This window comes from Monodelphis domestica, chromosome 7 (assembly GCF_027887165.1).
Source record: "Monodelphis domestica isolate mMonDom1 chromosome 7, mMonDom1.pri, whole genome shotgun sequence".
Classification (NCBI taxonomy): domain Eukaryota; kingdom Metazoa; phylum Chordata; class Mammalia; order Didelphimorphia; family Didelphidae; genus Monodelphis; species Monodelphis domestica.
Genome location: NC_077233.1, coordinates 14076833 through 14096307, shown reverse-complemented (window position 1 = coordinate 14096307; position 19475 = coordinate 14076833). Strand labels below are relative to the sequence as shown.

Sequence of the window (19475 nt, the reverse complement as noted above, 5' to 3'; positions counted from 1 at the left end):
TAACCAAATAAAATAATGTTTAAAAAGTAAAAAAAAACAATGACGTATGCAAACATCTAGAAAATACAAGGAAGGCCTTGGACATGATGGGTGGGATCCTTGTGGTGAACTTATTAGAAGACTCAGAAAACAAGTGCCTGATCACATGGTTGATGGAGATATAATGGGGACATGGACTCTAAGCGATCACCCTAGTACAAATATTAACAATATGGAAATAGGTCTTGATCAATGATACATGTAAAACCCAATGGAATTGTGTCGGCTACAGGAGGAGAATGGGGGTGGGGAGGGAATGAACATGAATCTTGTACCATGGGAAAATATTCTAAATTAATTAATTAAATAAAAATGTCTAGGTCTTAATAAATGAATGAGAAAGGAGGAGGAGGAGGAAGAAAAAGAGGAAGAAGAAAGAAAGAAAGAAAGAAAGAAAGAAAGAAAGAAAGAAAGAAAGAAAGAAAGAAAGAAAGAAAGAAAGAAAGAAAGAAAGAAAGAAAGAAAGAAAGAAAGAAAGAAAGAAAGAAAGAAAGAAAGAAAGAAAGAAAGAAAGAAAGAAAGAAAGAAAGAAAGAAAGAAAGAAAGAAAGAAAGAAAGAAAGAAAGAAAGAAAGAAAGAAAGAAAGAAAGAAAGAAAGAAAGAAAGAAAGAAAGAAGAGGACTCGGACAAGAGCTCAGGATGGGCAGGAATGGGCAGGTTCGAATCTCCATGGTTATAGGGAATACCACCATTAATCATATCTCTTACTCATGAACATATGTCTCATAAGAAAACAGTCAGTAACCAGTAGTATACTTGGTGGGACAGTAAATAGAACTGGATTGATAGCCAGAGTTCTCATCTGGGCTCTTCTGTTCACTTATATGGCCTGAGGCTGGTCACAGGTTCTCACAATCTCAGAGTAGGAAGGGATCTCAGGGGTCATCTAGTCTGAACAAGAATTCCCCCTCATGACTTACCCAAAAAGGAGTCATTCGGCCTTTGCTGGAAGATCCCTCAGGAGCAAGAACCCACTTCGACCTGAGCCATCTCCTTCTACTTTTAGATAGCTCAAATTATTAGAAAGTTTTTCCCAACATCAAGTCTAGATTTGTCTCTTTTCATCTTCCATTCATTGTTCCTCTTTCAGCCCTTGGAACCAAGTAGGGCAAGGGTAATCTCTTTTCCACCTGACAGTCATCCAAATACTTGAAGACAATTAACATGTCACCTCTTCTTCAGGCCAAACACCCCCCCATTCCTTCCAATATCCTCATATGGTTGGATCTCAAGGCCCTTCACCATCACGGTCATCTTCTGATGGCTCCTCTTCAGCTTCTCGATACCCTTAAATAGAACCTTGAATGACATGAAGAGAGATGTGCTGTACAGAGTAAGGGAGATAAGAATCTTACTCTACCCTGTCCTGGTTAGACCATGGCTAGAGTATAATGTTCTGTTCTGGGCATCCCATTTAGGAAGGGTACTGACACACTGGAAGGCATCCTGAAGAGAGCTCCCTGGAGATCAAGGACTGGTTTTGGAAACTGTGGATTGTGTAGAATAGGGAGGTCTGGGCATGAAGAAGGATGGAGAAGCCAAGACAGCTATCTTCAAGACTGAACATCTGTACTTCAATCTCTTCATTTTACAAATGAAGAAACTGAGGTTGAGAGGTTAAGTAACTTCCCCAGGGTAACGCAGCTAGTTAACTGTCTGATTTGAATTCAAGTCTTCCTGATTCCAAGTCCCACTCTTTATCCACTAGTGAACGGTTTCTCTTTCACCATGATAAATACCAGAGGGCAGCGACATGAATTTTCTAATTAATGGCCTGAGGAACATGAGCCAGATTTAGAAATAATGACTACATCACAGAAAACACAGTCACATTCCTTCAACGCCCAACCATCCCATGTGAGGTCCCAGACAGTCTTTAGCTATGCGCCATATCTTTCCTTGCACTCTCCAAGGTAGCTGATTCCACAAGGGGTAGAATCTGTCCCTTTGCTCTGCAGTGGGGTACATGAGTCATGCCAAGAGTTCCCTTTTCAGATTGGGCTGCTTTTAAACAAGAGCTTACAAGAGGAAAACATTTCTGCTCAAGAGTCTCCTATTTTCCTGGTCTCACGTCATGGATAAAGCATGCTGGTCCAGCTCTGCATTTGTAGGCAGTGCTCTGCCTATCTAATCCAAGCCCCTGGAGCATGGAGGTGGCCTCCCTTTTATCTTCATTCCTCTGTGGCTTCAAGATCTCTCAAAAGAGGCAGATACTACATGAGAGACATCATTCTTTTTCATTTGGAGTGAATCATTCCTGGGCACTCCTGATTCCCCAGGCTGCTAGCAACTTCCTTCCACCAGACCCCAACCTCCATTCCTACCAAAACCACCCTTGCCTCAATGAACTTCTTTCTTTTGAATAGATTTATATATCTGTATAAAATGTAAGCTCCTTGAGGGCAAGAATGATTTCTTTTTTTTCTCAGTCTTTATATGTCCATCATCTACCCTGTAACAGTGGGAAGGAAATGACCCTGTAGTTTCATTGGTATAAAAAATTCCCTGATGAGGACACTCCCTCTGCTAACACAGGTTGGCACCTTCTCCAGAACTAATCCAAGTCTTGAAGTTGCCTGGATCATTGAGCGGCTAAGAAACTTACCAGGGTCACACAACTACTATGTGTCTGAGGCAGGAAGTGAGCCAGGATTTTCCTAGCTCTGGGGCAAGCTCTATTTATAAAGAGAACCAAAGAATCACATACTTGATTGATTGACTGATGAATTAGACTCCTCTAGAGGTGCTTTGGAGTCCCCCTTCCCAAAGATGGGTACTAAGTCAACTTGGACTTTAGTCTTGCAGTGAATGTATAAAAATCTTTTTTTTTTCACTCTCTGGTCAAAGAATTTCATCACAACAGTATTAATCATAAAAAATGGAAGCAACTTAAATGCCCAGCAGCAATAGGATGGTTAAATGAATGGAATATTAAAAACTCTTTAAGACCAACACACAAAAGGAATATGAAGAAATCTGGGAAGAATTCTTTAAACAACACAAAATAAGAAATGCAGAATCAATTAATAAACAAAGCATTTATTTAGTAGGCTTCAGTATGTGCTAGCTAAGTGCTAAGACTACGAAGACAAAATGAAATGCCTTCAATGAGAGTGAGCATTTAAAGAGCAATTTGATTGGAACTAATTTACTAGAGAAGAAGGTGGCCAACCATGCCAGGATGTTTGCCAAGAAAACCTCAAACAGGGTCACGAAGAGTCAGACACAACTGAAAGGATTGACCAACAACAAGGCCAAAACCCCTTTCCAAGCAGTATTACTCAGGAAAACACACACACACTTCCTGGCAGAGGGATCATGGTCCCAAGATGCAGAATGAGCATCATATAAAATCATTGGAAAGCCCTGAATTTTTGGGAGGTAAACTTTACCTTCTGTCCTAGGAACAACTCTAAGACAGAAGGGCAAGGGGTTAAGTGACTAGGGACTAGAGACCCAGGTGTCCATAGTTAGAAACTGTCTAGAGCCAAACTTGAACCCAGGTCCTCCTGATTCCAGACCTGTCACTCTATGCACTAGCTGCCCCAAGACCTGAACTTCTGACCCCAGGAAACTCCATCCCTAATGTTCATCACAGTAACTTCTGAAAGAGCAATCGTTGCATACTGAGTTTTTCTCAGTAGAGATCAACACTTATACTATGCCAGAATTTAGTAAAGAATCTTTAAAAATGCCTTGCCCTTTTAAAACCACATCCCATCTGCACCCTTTCCATAAATTCATCCCCATAAATTGCCTTATTTTGAATAAGGAAATGTTAGCATGATTGTACGGACTCCTAAAGAGGGACACATCTACTCCTAGCCCTCCTGGAAAGCCCCTTTTACGAGTGCCAAGAGACTCAGCTATTCCTAGCTTCAGCCAGAAGCCTCTGGTAGAGGTGCTGAAAGACACAGCTATTTCTAGGCCCATCTAGAAGCCCCTGGAAAGCCCCCTCCCACAGTTGGCTCAGCCACCTGCCGCTACAATGGGTCTAAAGATTCCTGCGGATCTTGGCTGTCCTCAGAGAAGAGAATAGTTTGACAGCGCACCTGACTATGCCCCTCTCATTGGGAGAAAGATCTTGTAGTCTTGCTATTATTGTCTTCAGGGCTTTGCTCCCCCTGAGGTTGCCTGCCTCGGTTCCCCTTACTTCTCTCCCCAATCCTCCCTGATCAATAAGCCCCTTACTGAAATATCAGACTAATATATTGAGTTTCCATATCGCAGGAACGTTAGACCCCAGAACAATGAGACATACATTTCTAGACGCCACCAGTGTGGGAATCTGTTTTATGGGAATCGAAATCTGAATATTTGTTCCAAGGGGTTTGTTTTTTTTACTTTCAATGGGGCAAGGGGAAGAGGTGGAAGGAAAAAAAATCTTGTTCATTGGAAAAATTAAATCAAATTAAAAAAAAAAAAGAGCTATACCATTTCCTTCATGTGGCAGCAAAAGCAGAAGAGAAGATGGAGCTTTAGCAGGTAATAGCTGCATCAGCAATGAGGCAGAAAAATAAGGAAACAATAGACACAATCTCAGCCAAAGATAGCTTCCATAATAGACTAGAATTGAGTAGTGGGAGGCAGGGGCATATGCACTTGCACAGCACAACCTTCCTAGACATTTGGCAAGGAACACAGGCATATGAGTTTAGGGATATTTTTTCCTTTCCCTCATATATGGGGAGAAGAAAGAACAGCTTCCAACCATTGGTGTATAGGGACTAAGAATTAATCTATTAACTGATTTTCCCTTATTATTTACCATTATGTTCTGTCTCAATAAATATGTTGCTTTAGGATTTGTGGTTCTTAACTGATTTTTTGGTAAAAAAAAAAAAAAGACAATTTGTTTATTAATGAAAAAGGATTTATCAAGTGCTTAGTAGCCAAGACATAAATATCCTAGCTATCAAACCTCATTTGATATCTAGTGTGTCAAACTAGTAGTTTGGAGAGGACAGTTTCAGGGGAAGGAGAAAGCTAGAAGCCAAATTCCAACCAAGTATTGATTCAGAATGGGAAATTGATGGGAGTTGTGGTATACAAGTATGATGGAATACTATTATACTATAAAATATGATGAGTAGGATGATCTCAGAAAAACCTAGGAAGACTTATATGAACTGATGCAAAGTGAGGTGAGAAAACCAGGAGAACATTGCACACAGAAGCCAGCAACATTGCTCAATGATCAATTGTAAACAACATAACTATTCTCAGCACTACAATGATTCAGGACAACTCCAAAGGACTCATGATGAAAGATGCTATCCACCTCCAGAGAAAGAACTGAGAGGGTCTGAATGTAGATCAAAGAGACTTTTATTCAATTCATTTTCTTCATGGTTTTGCATGTGTTTTTGTATGCTATGTATCTTCGTCCACATCATGAATATGGAAAAATATTTTGCATGATAGCACATGTATAACCTATATCAAATTGCTTACCCTTTCAGGGAGAGAAGAAGGAAGGAAGGGAGGGAGAGAATTTGGAACTCAAAATTTTATAAAATGAATGTTGTTTTATATAAAGATATTTTATTTTTAACAATTACATGTAATAAAAAATTTCCACATAAGTTTTCTGAAGTTATATGATTCAGATTGTCCCCCTTCCACCCTTCCCTCCCCACTTCCAGAGCTGGCAAGCAATTTGATCTGGCTTATACATAGCATTGGTTACTGGTTTTTAATCTACTCTGCTATCTGTTTCCATTTTATGGGTGAGTTCTTCCCATTTACATTCACAGTTATGATTACTAACTGTGTATTCCCCTTGATCTTATTTTCCCCTTTTAATCCTCCTCTTTTTCCTTTCATCCTGTCCTTCCACAAGTGGTTTGTTTTTAATAACTCCCTCATCCCCCTTCCCATATGTTATTGCCCTGCTCCCACCACATTTTTTATTCCTCTCCTACTTCTCTATAGGGTAAGACAGGATTCTATACCCCATTGAGTCTGGTTGTTATTCCCTTTCTGAGCCAATACCAATGAGAGAAAGATTTAAGCATTGCCCATCACCACTCATCCATCCTTCTTCTGTGATATATATATATATATATAATATATATATATTATATATATATGTATGTATATATATATACATATATTTCTTCCTGTGACTCTTTAGGTGATATAATTTACCCCCATTTTCTGTCAGTGCAATCCTTTTTTTTTACCCCTTGACTTTTTTTTCATATCATCCTAAATAGTTTACTCCCACCCCCTCTGTCTATGTATGCTTTTTCTAACTACTATGATAACAATATAAATTTTTAAGACTACAAATATGATCTTTCCATATAGGAATATAAACAATCTGACCTTATTGAATCCCCTAAATTTTCTCTTTCTTATTTACCTTTTAATGCTTCTCTTGAATCTTGTATTTGGACATCAAATTTTCTGTTTAAGTCTGGTCTTTTCATCAGGATTGCTTGATCTTCGATTTTATTAAATGATCATTTTTCCCTGAAAGGATATAGTCAGTTTTGATGGCGAGGTGATTCTTGGTTGTAAACCTGTTTCCTTTGCCTTCTGAAATATCATATTCTAAGCCTTCCAATTCTTAAATGAAGAAGTTGATACATCCTCTGTAATCCTGACTGTGGCTCCATAATATTTGAAGTGTTTCTTATAGTTGCTTGCAGTATTTTCTCCTTAGCCTGGGAGTTCTTGAATTTGACTATAATATTCCCAGGAGTTGTCATTTGGGGATTTATTGCAGGAGGTAATTTGTGGATTCTTTTGATGTCTATTTTATACTCTTGTTCATGAATATCAGGACAGTTTTCTTTTATCATTTCTTATAATATTAAATCTAGGCTTTTATTTTGATCATGACTTTCAGGTAGTTCAAGAATTCTTAGAATGTCTCTCCTGGATCTAGTTTCCAGGTCATTTGTCTTTTTTCAATGAGATATTTCATATTTTCTATTTTTTTCATTCTTTTGATTTGATTTTATTGTTTCTTAGTGTCTCATGAAGTCATTAACTTCTCTTTGCCCAATTCTAATTTTTAAAGAATGATTTTCTTCCATGAGCTTTTGAACTTCCTTTTCCATTTGGTCAATTTTACTTTTTATGGAATTCTTTTCTTCTTTGGATTTTTGTGCTTCTTTTTCCATTTAACCAATTCTGCTTTTTTAAATAGTTATTTTCTCTCTTGTATTACTTTCATTTCTTTCCCCCATTTTTATTTCACTTCTCTTATTTTATTTTTAAATTCCTTTTTGAGCTCTTCAGTGCCTGAGACCAATTCTCATTTTACTTTGAAGTCTTATTTGTAACTGCTTTGATATTACTGTCCCCTACTGAATCTCTGCTTCATCTCTATGGAAATTTTCTACAGCTAGGTGTTTTTTGTTTGTTTGTTTGTTTGTTTTTCTGTTTGGTCATTTTCCCAGCCTCTTTTTTTTTCTTTTATCTAAAAGTTGGCTCTGCTCTCAAGATAAAGTGATCAGTCTTAAACTTCAGTTTTTCCTTGCTGCCACCCTTAGAGGTAGTTCTGGTTTCTGCAACTATCAGCTCTTAGAAAGTGATACAATAGCCTGTGAACTGGGCACTTCGGAAGTCACCTCTTACTGCTGATCCAGTCTCCTCACAATCAATCACACTTAGGGCCTCACTGCAGGCTTGTGCCAGGGCTTGGGACTTCAAGAGGTGGGTATGGGCTGCCCTGCTGTTGGCTTAGGCAGAGTCCTGGGTTTTCAAAGTTGGCTTGTGCCCAGGAATTGAAGCTGGAGCAGTAGGTGGGAGATGGGCAGCTTATACTCTTCTGTGCATGATTTTATTCCCGGTTCCCCTCTTACACTATAAAATAGACCTTCTCTGCCTACTTTTCAGGTGATTTTCTGCAGGAGAGATACTTCACTCATTCCCATTGTTGGTTCTGTGACTCCAGTATTCATTTTGAGGTGCTATTTGAAGGTTGGTTTGAGAGGATTCTCAGAGCAATTCCAGCTTTCTGTGATACTAGTTCGCCATCTTGTCTCCATCCCCTAAAATGAATGCAAAAAAATTATTTTTACATATAATTGGGGAAAAAAAGAGTATTAATGACCTTAGAAAAGTATTGATTCAGAGATGAGGAAGTAAAGACAGCAATGAGGAAAACTCTAAGACTTTGCTATGAAAAAAGGGAATAAATAATTTGATAGTGAAAAGAGATCTCAGCTGCTATATCTAATAGCCTTTACTTAAAGCCCTCCAGGGAGCAGGAACCCACCTTCTCTTGAAGCAGCCCATTCAATGTTAGGAAAGTTTTAATTATTAAGAAGGTTTCCTTGATACTGAGCCTAAATTTGCCTTCTTACAACTTTCATCTTATGGTCACTGGAGCTAAACAGAACAAGTCAAATACTTCGTCTATGTGATAAACCTTCAAATAACTATGAACCAGTTATCATATCCCCCAAATCTTCTCTTGTCCTGGCTAAGTATGCCCACTCAGTTCCTTTAACCAGTACTCATGTGATATGTACCTAAGACCCTTCACCATCCTGCCTGCCTACCTCTAGACACTCTCCAGTCTACCATCAGCTTTCTTAAACCATGGATCCCCAGAAATATAGACACAACCCTCTATATGTGTCCTGACTAGAGCAGAATATAATGGGATTAAATCATCTCCCTATTCCTGGAATTTGGGTCCCTCCTTCTTTGAAGGTGAAGTGCTAACTCTTTGGGCTACTGCATTACAAACACATATGGAATTTGAAATCCATTAAAAACTCCAAGGTCTTCTTCAGAACAACTACCTAATTATACTTCCTCCATCTTAGAGTTATGACTTGGGGGAAGGCTTTGGTTGTTATTTATTTGTTTCTTTTTTTGTGCATGTTCATGTACAAGATGTTTACTTTTATCTCCAGTAAATGTCATGTTATATTTAATAGAACAACAAGGTGGTAGAATTTGACTAGAACACGGAAAACATTGTTCGTGAGTGATTTAAAAACAAAACCAAAGAAACAAAAAAGAGAAAACAATAGACTGGAAATGCAAATACACAGAAGTGAAGGACAGCATGGAAGAATAGAAGCAAAAAATAAGAACATTTTTCAAAAGTTACTCATACTGCCCAAGCAAACCTATAAATATCAAAGATAAGATGTGCAGAAATAACCTAAAAATCACAGGGCTCCAAGAAGAACTTGTCAGGAAAAAACAGCTTAACCCCAAATATAGGAAATAAAATTCCAATTGAAATAATTCATAGATTGCCTCTAGAAAAAATCCCAAGGCTGAAAACTCAAAGACACAAAGCAATTAAATTCAATTTAAAAACAAGAAGTTTTACAAGCCATCAAGAGAAAGCTCTTTACCAAGGAAAGGACATTAGAATAACACAAAACTATTCTGTATCCACCAGAAAACAAAGGAAGGAATGGAATGTATTTATATTCAGAAGAGCACTGGACCTCAGGATGTAGTCCAAATCTGAGCTTAGCCATATAGAAAGAAAGATGGATGTCCAATAATAAGGAAAAGTTTGAAACATTTTAATAAGAAAACAAGAACTAAAGAAGTTATTTGTCTCTCAAACACCCAAAGAACAGAAATGCAGGAGTAAATAAATGTAGTAGGCAAGGATGGTCATAGAAACAAAAGAACAACAGGAAGCACAGGAAAAGACCTTTTTCTCAATGTATAAAGTGAGGCAGGAAAGAAAGCCTCAGGGCAAAACACTTTAAATCTTGCTACACAAAGAACATCACATTGGCTGCCCTCATTCAGGCTTCTGTCAGGGAAGGGAAAATACTACCAAGGCAAAGCCCTTTGAGATAGAAGCTAAGAAAGCAATCAACATGCAGGAACCCCAATCCACTAGTGGCAAAAGAAAAAAACAGTAGCAAAAAAAGCTCTTGACCCTGGATAATTTCTATGGTGAAAAATAGCAAAAAACAGAAGCAACAGCAGAGAGTGACAAACAAGCAAACATATCCAAACATTACCAAAAAAAAATGGAAATTGGTCACAAACTCTCAAGGAACTCAAAAAGGAATTCAAAAACCAAGTAATAAAGATAGATGCTTTCCCAATAAGATCAGGAGTAAAGCAGGGATGCCCATTATCATCATTACTATTTAATATTGTACTAGAAATGCTACCAGCAGCAATTAAAGAAGAAAAAGAAATTAAAGAGACAAAAGTATGCAATGAGAAAACTAAACAATCACTCTTTACAGATAGTGTAGATAAACTCAAAGATTCCAGCTTTTCGAACAAGAACCCACTATTTGACAAAAACTGCTGGGAGAATTGGAAAACAGTATGGGAGAAATTAGGCTTAGATCAACATCTTACACCCTATACCAAGATTAACTCAGAATGGGTAAATGACTTAAATATAAAGAGGAAAATCATAAACAAATCAGATGAACATAAAATACTATATCTGTTAGATCTATGAGAAAGGAAGGAATTTAAAACCAAGCAGGAGACAGAGAATATTACAAAATATAGAATGAATAATTTTGATTATATTAAATTAAAAAGTTTCTGTACAAACAAGACCAAGGCATCCAAAATTAGAAAATAAGCAACAAACTGGGGGAAATTTTTTTATAACAAAAACCTCTGACAAAGGTCTAATTTGTCAAATTTATAAGGAGCTAAGTCAGTTGTACAAAAAATCAAGCCATTCCCCAATTGACAAATAAATGATCAAGGGATATGAATAGGCAGTTTTCAGATTTTAAAAAATCAAAACCATTAATAAGCATGTGAAAAAGTGTCCTAAATCTTTCATAATTAGAGAAATGCAAATCAAAACAAAGCTGAGGTACCACCTCACACCTAAAGAGTGGCCTATATGACAGTAAAGGAAAATAATAAATGTTGGAGGGGATGTGGGAAAATTGGGAAATTAATGCATTGCTGGTGGAAGGCAGTTTGGAGTTATGCCCAAAGGGCGATAAAAGACTGTCTGCCCTTTGATCTAGCCATACCACTGCTGGGTTTGTACCCCAAAGAAATAATAAGGAAAAAGACTTGTATGAAAATATTTATAGCTACGTTCTTTGTGATGGCAAAAAATTGGAAAATGAGGGGATGCCCTTCGATTGGGGAATGGCTGAACAAACTGTGGTATCTGATGAGGATGGAATACTATTGTGCTGTAAGGATTGATCATCTGAGGGCTTTTCATATGAACTGGGAGAACTTTAATGAACTGATGCAGAGTAAAAGGAGCAGAACCAGGAGAACATTTTACACAGAAAGTAAAAATATTGTGGAAGAATCCAATGTAATGAACTTTGCTACTAATAGCAATGCAACAAGCCAGGACACTCCTGAAGGACTTACAGGAAAGAGCGCTAACCACATTGAGAGAAGGAACTATGGGAGGAGAAATGCAAAAGCAAACCATATGACATCCCTCACACTATATGGGAATGTGATTTGGGGTTTAGGTCTTTAAAAAATTGATCTGTAGAAAAAATGAATAATATGGAAATAGGGATCAAGTGATAATATTTGTACAACCCAGTGGAATTGCTTGTTAGCTCTTGGGAGGGGGGGGGGCAGGGAAGAAGGGAGGGAAAGAAAATGAATCATGTAAACATGGGAAAATATTTAATAAATAAATAAATAAATGAAATTTTTTTTAAAAGAAAATTAAGGTAGTGTCAGGTGACCTATTTTTTTTAACTTTACCTTCCTTCTTAGAATCAATACTATGTATTGGTTCCAAGGCAGAAGAGCAGTAAGAGCTAGGAAACAAGGGTTAAATGACTTGCCTAGAGTCACACCACCTGCTTTTTCTTGGGGCCCTCTAGGTCTCTAGGGAGGAGAAGGCAATGAGCACCCAAGGCTGCCCTTTGGGGCAACTCATTGAGAAGTTTTTCTTTTAGGAAGTCTCCTATCAAACATAAATCTGCCCAACTGCCATTTCTCCTCTTTGCTTCAAGGTCTGGTCTTCAGAGCCAAAGCCAGGGAGCGAATCGAACAAACATTCCAATACTTCAGGACATTTGTTCCAAGTCCCCTCCCATCACATCCTCCAAACAAGACTTCTCTTCTCCAGCTCCTTCCTTTAACCTGTGATTACCTGATAAATGCCTCTGGGGTTCCCATTTTGAGCCTTGAAAGCTCTGATTGTTGGGAGATTCTCCTTTACGTTGGGGTGGGTATTAGAAAGGCCAAGAACAGCTTTAAGACTGGAAATAACAAGAGCAAGCAATGCGAAGTGAAGCTAGAGAAGCAGACAAAACATTGGAAGCTGCAGGCATTACAACTCCAGAAGAGTCCTTTGACCCACCTCCATTCGAACTATCAATGAAACCTGACAGGCTACAGGTTACGAGACAGACCCACAACATGTATCTTTTTATACGTAAGAGGGATGTCCCCCAAGGGATGCGGTTATCTGTAGGAGCAGGAGCTCAATAAGGACAGAAAGCCAAGCCTCAGCCACAGAGGGGGTCTGCTCTGGAGCGAGGCTGAGACACCTCTATTGACTTGGTCATATAATCAAAGGCATTGAAGCCATCTGTCAGTACAATCACAAATAATAAATAAAAGGCACAGAATGAGACGTGAAAGGACTGACAGCGCATCCTATCAAAGGGAAGAAGGCAAAGTAACCCTGTCATTAGCTATCCCCACAAAAAAGTGCACATGTCTGTTGAAGGCCATTCCTTAGATAATTAAATCTTGAGTTCAATGCAGACCTTCAAAATATTGTTAAACTGAGTAGGGTGGAGAATGTAGAGTTTCCAAGACCTGATTCTGTTATTCCAAGTATCTCCATTGTTACTGATCAGGAAGTAGCTAAATCACATCTTCTGAAGTCTGGTCTGATTAGGGTGGAATAGTTTTAAAATTCACAGAGCCCAAGCTCAGGCAGTGCCTACAGATTCAGGCCTCAGGGCACGTCTAATACCAAGAAGCAAAGTCAGCCGTCAATGTCTCTTTCCATTTCTCCCATCTGTCCCAACAGAGGCCTGCGAAGCCTGCGGAGGATGGAGCCCACAAGAGGATGGACACCAGGAATTCTCCTCCTGAGTGCTTTCCAGATGCCTTCCCCCTCGGCCTCGTGCCCATTAGAGAGGGAGATGGAGAGAGCACAACAGGGGCAGACTTGAGCCCTTGGAGGCTCCAAGGAGAGGAGGAGAAAGAAGAGACGAAAAGGGGGAGAAAGTGACTTCAATATCAACTCATCTTCTAGACTTTAGACAAGTCACGTCGTCTCTTTCCTTATCTGTAAAATGAAGGGGCTGGACTCGATGTCTTCTGGAGACTCTCCCAGCCCTAAGCCAATGATCTAAGAAACATACAAGGAACAAAAAAAATGAAGACGGTCAGATCTGAGACAACTGCGCTCCACAAGAATCACACAAGGTAGATGATTAGTGAATGGTTGTTGAAGGAATGAATAAAAAACCACAAGTTTCTTTACTTGGATTTAATTTCCATAAGTCCATTATAATAAGGCAAAAAAGGGACTTATTGCAAGTTTACTGATGGATAGTGACCCAGATTCTGAGCCGTAAGAGACCTCAGAGATCATCTAATCCAGAGATCCGTCCCCTTTTTTATGTTCTAGGCTCCTTGGCCAGGCCAGAGAACTTGTCCTTCTCTGAATACAGGTTTTAAGTTCATAAAATAATATACAGAAAAAATCAATTATATTGAAATCTGGCTATCAAAAACTGTTTTTAGCATGTTCATGGACTCCGAGTCAAGAAGCTCTGATTCTGGCCCAGTTCCTTCATTCTACAGATGGAGAAAATAAGGCCCAAAGAGAATGAATGATTTTCCTGGGGTCCCACCAATGGTAAATGTCAGAGACATATTCAAACCTTGGTCTCAGGGTAAATCAGCCACCATCTCCTCCCAAAGGAAAACTACCCCAAAAGGGCTTTCGGCTTCTCTGCCCTCCCTGAAAACTCACATGCTAGATGCTAGAGGCTGCAAGATTCTTAGGAGCCCTACGAGAGACCCCAGACCAGGCACCTCCATGCACCCTGAGAACATTTAACAAATCCTGCTGCTCTGACCTGCTACATGGGCTCCCATCTCTATGACTTTAACTCCCACTTCCTTAAAAAAAATCATTTGTATGAAAAGACCGAAAGGCAATGTATGTTTCTTTAAAAAGGGAAAAGAAATGTTTCTCATGGAATCAAAAAAGGGCAGTTCTGTGTAAAAAATAGACTCAAATCCAGGACTTCAATCCCCAGAATTCTTTGCTCCACTTCCCCAGAATGTTTTGTAATATCACTGAATTCTCACCTGGGCCGAGAGTGAGATGGGGCATTTAAACCGGGTTGTGAATAGGCTTGGCCTCTTTTGGACTTCCGTTTTGGAGAAGACACATCTCTTTCATGATGTGAGGTTATCCTGTCTAGGCCTCTCTGGCCTAGGCATGTGCTTTCTTATTCTGTATTTTCTTTAATCCTTAACCTTTAATTAACCTCATAAAAATATAATACTCTTTGCAGAGAGAAACTAATTTCTACCTGCTTCAGTTTCCCAAAATTTTAATCTTTACATCTGAGAAGAGCCCCTTGGCAGCAGGCTCCAAGCCTTGGATCTTCCGTGGGCAGACCCAGCTTGAGCTCCCAAAGTGGGAGAGCCACACTGTCTCCCTCAAACATAGTCTCTGCTGGACGTTGTTTTGGGAATCAAGTATGGACTCTCCCTGCTTTTGGCTTCTGGCTTCAGCTGGTGTCCATGGCTATGGGGCTCTCTTTTCCTCATGAGAAGAGTGGGCCCCAGTGCTTTCCACAGCCCTTTCCAAAAAGGAACAAGTCTCTTAGCTTCAGGACCAACAAAAATCATCTCTAAGAAAAAGAATCTTCTCAGACTTTTTCCCTTTAGGGAGCTGTCCTTCTTGTGCTTTTCTTAGTTCGTAGGTCTTTCATCCCCATTGGGAGGCTCTGTGCAATGGGCCCAGCTCCTTAGAATTCAAGGGAAAGCAATTCCAAATCAAGTCTGCCTTTGGAACACTTCAGCCCAGGGCAAGGGTTCCCTGTCTCTTTATTGGTCCACAAGAGCTATGCTCTGCCTCATCGTTCTATGTGTAGAGTCTACTCTCCTAAACCAAATTCCTAAGGATCTGGGACTCAGGGTTCCTCTATTTCTCTAATGCAGATTTGGGAGAAGAGGAAAAGGGGAACTAGAGAGAGAGAAAACCAAGTCCAGTACACAAGGTCCCTCTCTTCCTGCCGACCCTATTCTCAGATTTATCGTATGTTGCTACTCAAAATCCAAAGCCTTTTTAGGTTTTCAGTGCTCTTCAAGATATAGATATGCTGCTCTAGGGGGCAGGGATTGGGCATTAGTATAAAAAAAACTTCTGGGTGAGGAAACTCCATCTACCAATGCAAACTGGCACCTTCCCTGCAATAAAAGTCCAAAAGTTGCTTACAGCTCTGAGAGGTGAAGGGACTTGCACTGGGTTACACAGAAAGTTTGTGTCACACCTCTCTGATGACGTTCTTTGTGCCCATTCTCTGCTAGAATGTCCTGTTTTGTTATTTGTTAACAGGCATAACCACCATAATAAATAATCCAAATGTATAGAAGAAAAAAAAAGAAAGTCTGTGTCAAAGGAGGGAATGGAACCCAGCTCCTTAACCATGGAGCTGTGCTCCCTCTCTTACAGGCAGAGAATCAGAGGGTTTTTTTTAAAAGTTGGCTCCATGGCAAGAGCGAGGGATAGCCCATGGGCAGTCAGTCCACTTGCTGCTCCACTGCTGTGTGTACAAGATATCTCAATAAGGGACCCCCTCTGAGACCATCCAGTCACCATGGAAGATTTCTAGGAGAATTCTATAACTCTTGTGAATTTTAGATTTTCTACGCTCTGATTAGTTTTTAAAATCCAAGCAACCTGGAATGTATACACCCCTACTTAAGGATTAAGTGTTAAGAAGGATGGCCTATGACAGCCACGTGCTAGCAAATGACAAATCAGAAACAACTGACAGACCCCCTGGGTTGTCCTAAGTCAAGCTTAAGCTACCATTGGTACATGTGAGATGCAGGAAGTGATGTAAAAAACGGTCTATATATATTTCGTCTCTCTTCACACTTTTTCGTGGAGGTGTGGCTCTCACTCTGTCTCTTGCTCGTGGAGACGTTGGTCTCTGTCAGCAATGTGGGGAGTGCTGGACGGTGTTTGGTGTCTTGGGTATTGGCGGCTTGGCGTGAGCATGCTAGATGAGTTAGTTTAGGCTGATTCCTTTTTCCTTTACCTTCCAAAACACTATCCTCTTAGGAAGCCCCTAATCTTCTGAGGAGGCCTCATGGCTGAGTTCTCTGAACTTCCCTTGGCTTAGGCTAGGCCAGAGAAATCTTATACCCCTTTCTTTCTTCTTAATTCCTTCCCTCTATATTAATTAAACCACCATAAAATTCCCAAACTGACTTAGGTATTTTTATTGGGATTTGAATTAATCCCTGGCCACTACTAGCATAATATATTCAGTCAATAACTCCTAAATTTACCCCTTATTTATATTATATGGGACAGACAGGCTCACACAAAATGAATGAGCAGACGGGCTGCAACAGTTCATGGGAAAACCCGATTTGATAATATCTTGAAACGCTGAAGAAAACAAAGGACTGGACTCCATGACTGTCTGCTGTCAGGATCAGTCAAGCCAAGGTCCACAAGTACACTGCTTCCCAGTAAGGGCTGGTCCTTGTATAACTGCTTCTTTGCAAACAACAAATTCCCGTGGGCATGCGTGCGTGCGTGCGTGTGTGTGTGTGTGTGTGAGAGAGAGACAGACAGACAGACAGACAAAGAGACAGAAACAGAGACAGAGAGTGAGAAAGAGAAAGACAGACAGACAGACAGAGAGAACGAACAAATAGATGGCTTATAATGTACCGATGTCAAATTAATTAATAATGGAGAAAACTATGGAGAGGCCTTATGAGGAATAGCTAAAGTGAGAGAGGTCACAAAGGCAAGGCAGCCTGGACAGTGCCCCAGAGCATTGGCAGCATACCAGGACATCCTTCTTCCACCAATGGCCACATGCCAAGCACTCCCCAAACCTCAGCAGCGACCAGTCCTTTGGAAGAAGTAGGGATGCTTCTCATGGTCCAAGGACACACTTTCCAACCCTTGCCCCAGGCACAAAATTCCTGATCATGGTTCTAGCTAACAAATGTTTTACAAAGCAATGAAGGTACAGAGAGAGCTACAAATGTATATCTGGGCAAAAAACCCTCCATTCTCTGACCTATAAAAAAGGGGGAATCTGTAATCGCCTTGGATGTCATTTTACGTATTCTGCAGACATTCTTCTGCACATACTCAGAGGTATACACATTTCTCCTTCTTAGGAGTCGAGTCTTTTTTCCCCCTTTTTATTTAACACTCAGCAAGGGAAAGGAACTAACCCTGGGATTTCCTTCATCTAGCGATCTCCTAGAAGAGGAAACTCACTCTACCAACACAGTCCGCACCTTCTCTGTGGTCTAGTTTCAGGAATTAAATGAATGAGGGTCATGAAATCAGTCTGTTTCAGAAGGAAGAGGATTTGAATTAAACAGCCTCTATGGTTCCTTCCAGCTCTAAATCTATAATCCTCTGAGAATGGGCCAAAAGAGAAAAGAACAGGAACCAAAGGGATAAGGAGGCCTAATCTGTGAGGTGATGCCGGTATACATAAGCTTCTTGGAACCCGTGACATTTTCTCATTGGCGGTGTCTGTGCCTGAGCTAACAAAGGACCGACTAAGACAGAAAGCTACAAATCATTTCGTTGAGGCGCTTTCATTTCTCTTTTTCTAGCTCTCTTTTCCTCCCCACTAACTTGCATACTTCCTCTCTCGTGCAAAACAGATCAACACGTTGGCTATGTCTGAAAACACGTATCTCTTCTTGCTCCCCAAAGTGTTCTCCCCACTTTCTTTTGGGCCCCAAGTTTGTTTTTCTCCAGGCAATAAAAAACAGCTTTCAAAGACTTCAGAACGCAGAACACAGCAGTGACCAGCAGTATTCCAAGACCCTGCAGGCTACCCACCTCCTGACCGAGAGGAGGTGCACGGACGTAAGGTGTGGAATGAGCCATCGTTCTTTGGACACAGTCAACACTGTGATCTTTTTCGCTTGAGATGTCTGTCTGATACAAGAGTTTTGTTTTTCTTTTCTTTTTTTTCAAAGGGGGAAAAGGGAGTAAAAAGTAGAGAAAATAAATGTTTGTTGATTTAAAAAGTTCAGACAAATTAATTAATTTAAAAAGTTAATTTAAAAAAATTTTTTTAAAGTTAATTTAAAAAGTTCAGACAAATAAATGAATAAATAATTCGGTTTTTGGTTTCTATCCACTTCATTCTACATTCGTTCAAACAAGTCATCTCAAGTTTCTCTGCATCCATCCTGGTCATTGTTTATGTGGCGCAGTAATATTCCATTACAGTCATCATATTCTGCCATTCCCCACTTGATGTGCACCGACTTCATTGCCAATTCTTCACTAACATGCTACTACAAATACTTTGGTACCTATGGGACCTTTTCCTCTCCCTGACTTCTTTGGACGTTATAACTAATAGTATTTATGGGATAAAGAATATGCTCAGAACTAGAGACTTTTTGATAAAATATTAAATTGCTTTCCAGAAAGGTTAGAACAATTCACAGCTCCACCAACTGTGTATGTGTTTTCCTGTTCTTCCTCTACTTCTTCAACAATTGTCATTTTTAACTTTTCTCAACTATCCATTCTGATAGGAATCTCAGAATTCTTTTAAATTTCATTTTTCTCATAATTAGTGACCGAGCTTTTTGCTCTCACATGATTATTGGTAGTTCTCATTTCTTCATTTGGAAACTTCCTATTGATATCCACTGACCACTTAACTAGTGAGGAATGGCTCTTATTTTTTGCATGAAGTCCTTACGTATCTTGGGTATTAGGCAGAAATCAGAGAAATTTATAGCCAAGACTTTATTCCTAATTAAATGTTTCCTTTTTAATTTTAGCTGTGTTGGTTTTTTGTGCAAAAGTTTTTGAATTTAATGTCATTGAAATTGTCTCTTGTATCTTCTGTGGTTACCTCTATTCTTTCTCTTTTTAATCCAATGTATTAAAAATAGCCCCTTTCCCCACCCCTACTTCTCTATTTAAAATCATGCAACCTGTTATACTTGTCTTCTATCCATCTGGAGCGTAAATAAAGGCAGAAGACTTGGAGCTAAACTAAATTTCTGCCAGAGCACTTCACTCACATTTTTCCTTGCCGCGTTTGTAGAGCAGGAAGTCTTCACTCTAGTCACCGGCACGTCGGGCGCTTTGAACACTGCCACGCTACATTCAACTCTCTCTCTTCCATTTGCTTCATCGGATCCAACTTCCCCGAGTTGGGAGGATTATTGCTGCGGAGCCTCCTCTGTCGTGAGGCGGGGCTTCCACGCTCGGGCTCCCACTGCCGCCCGCCCAACAGACGTATTTTAAA

General features: G+C 39.8%; 1 long non-coding RNA gene across 1 annotated transcript; it reads right to left on the bottom strand.

The window, feature by feature from the left end:
- Positions 1-776: 776 nt before the first annotated feature.
- Positions 777-9098, bottom strand: LOC130455388 (uncharacterized). The gene is made up of 2 exons (XR_008913316.1): positions 6407-9098; positions 777-1338 (listed from the first exon to the last, which is right to left on the bottom strand). It is a non-coding gene; the product is annotated as an uncharacterized LOC130455388 (long non-coding RNA).
- Between the last annotated feature and the right edge of the window lie 10377 nt (positions 9099-19475).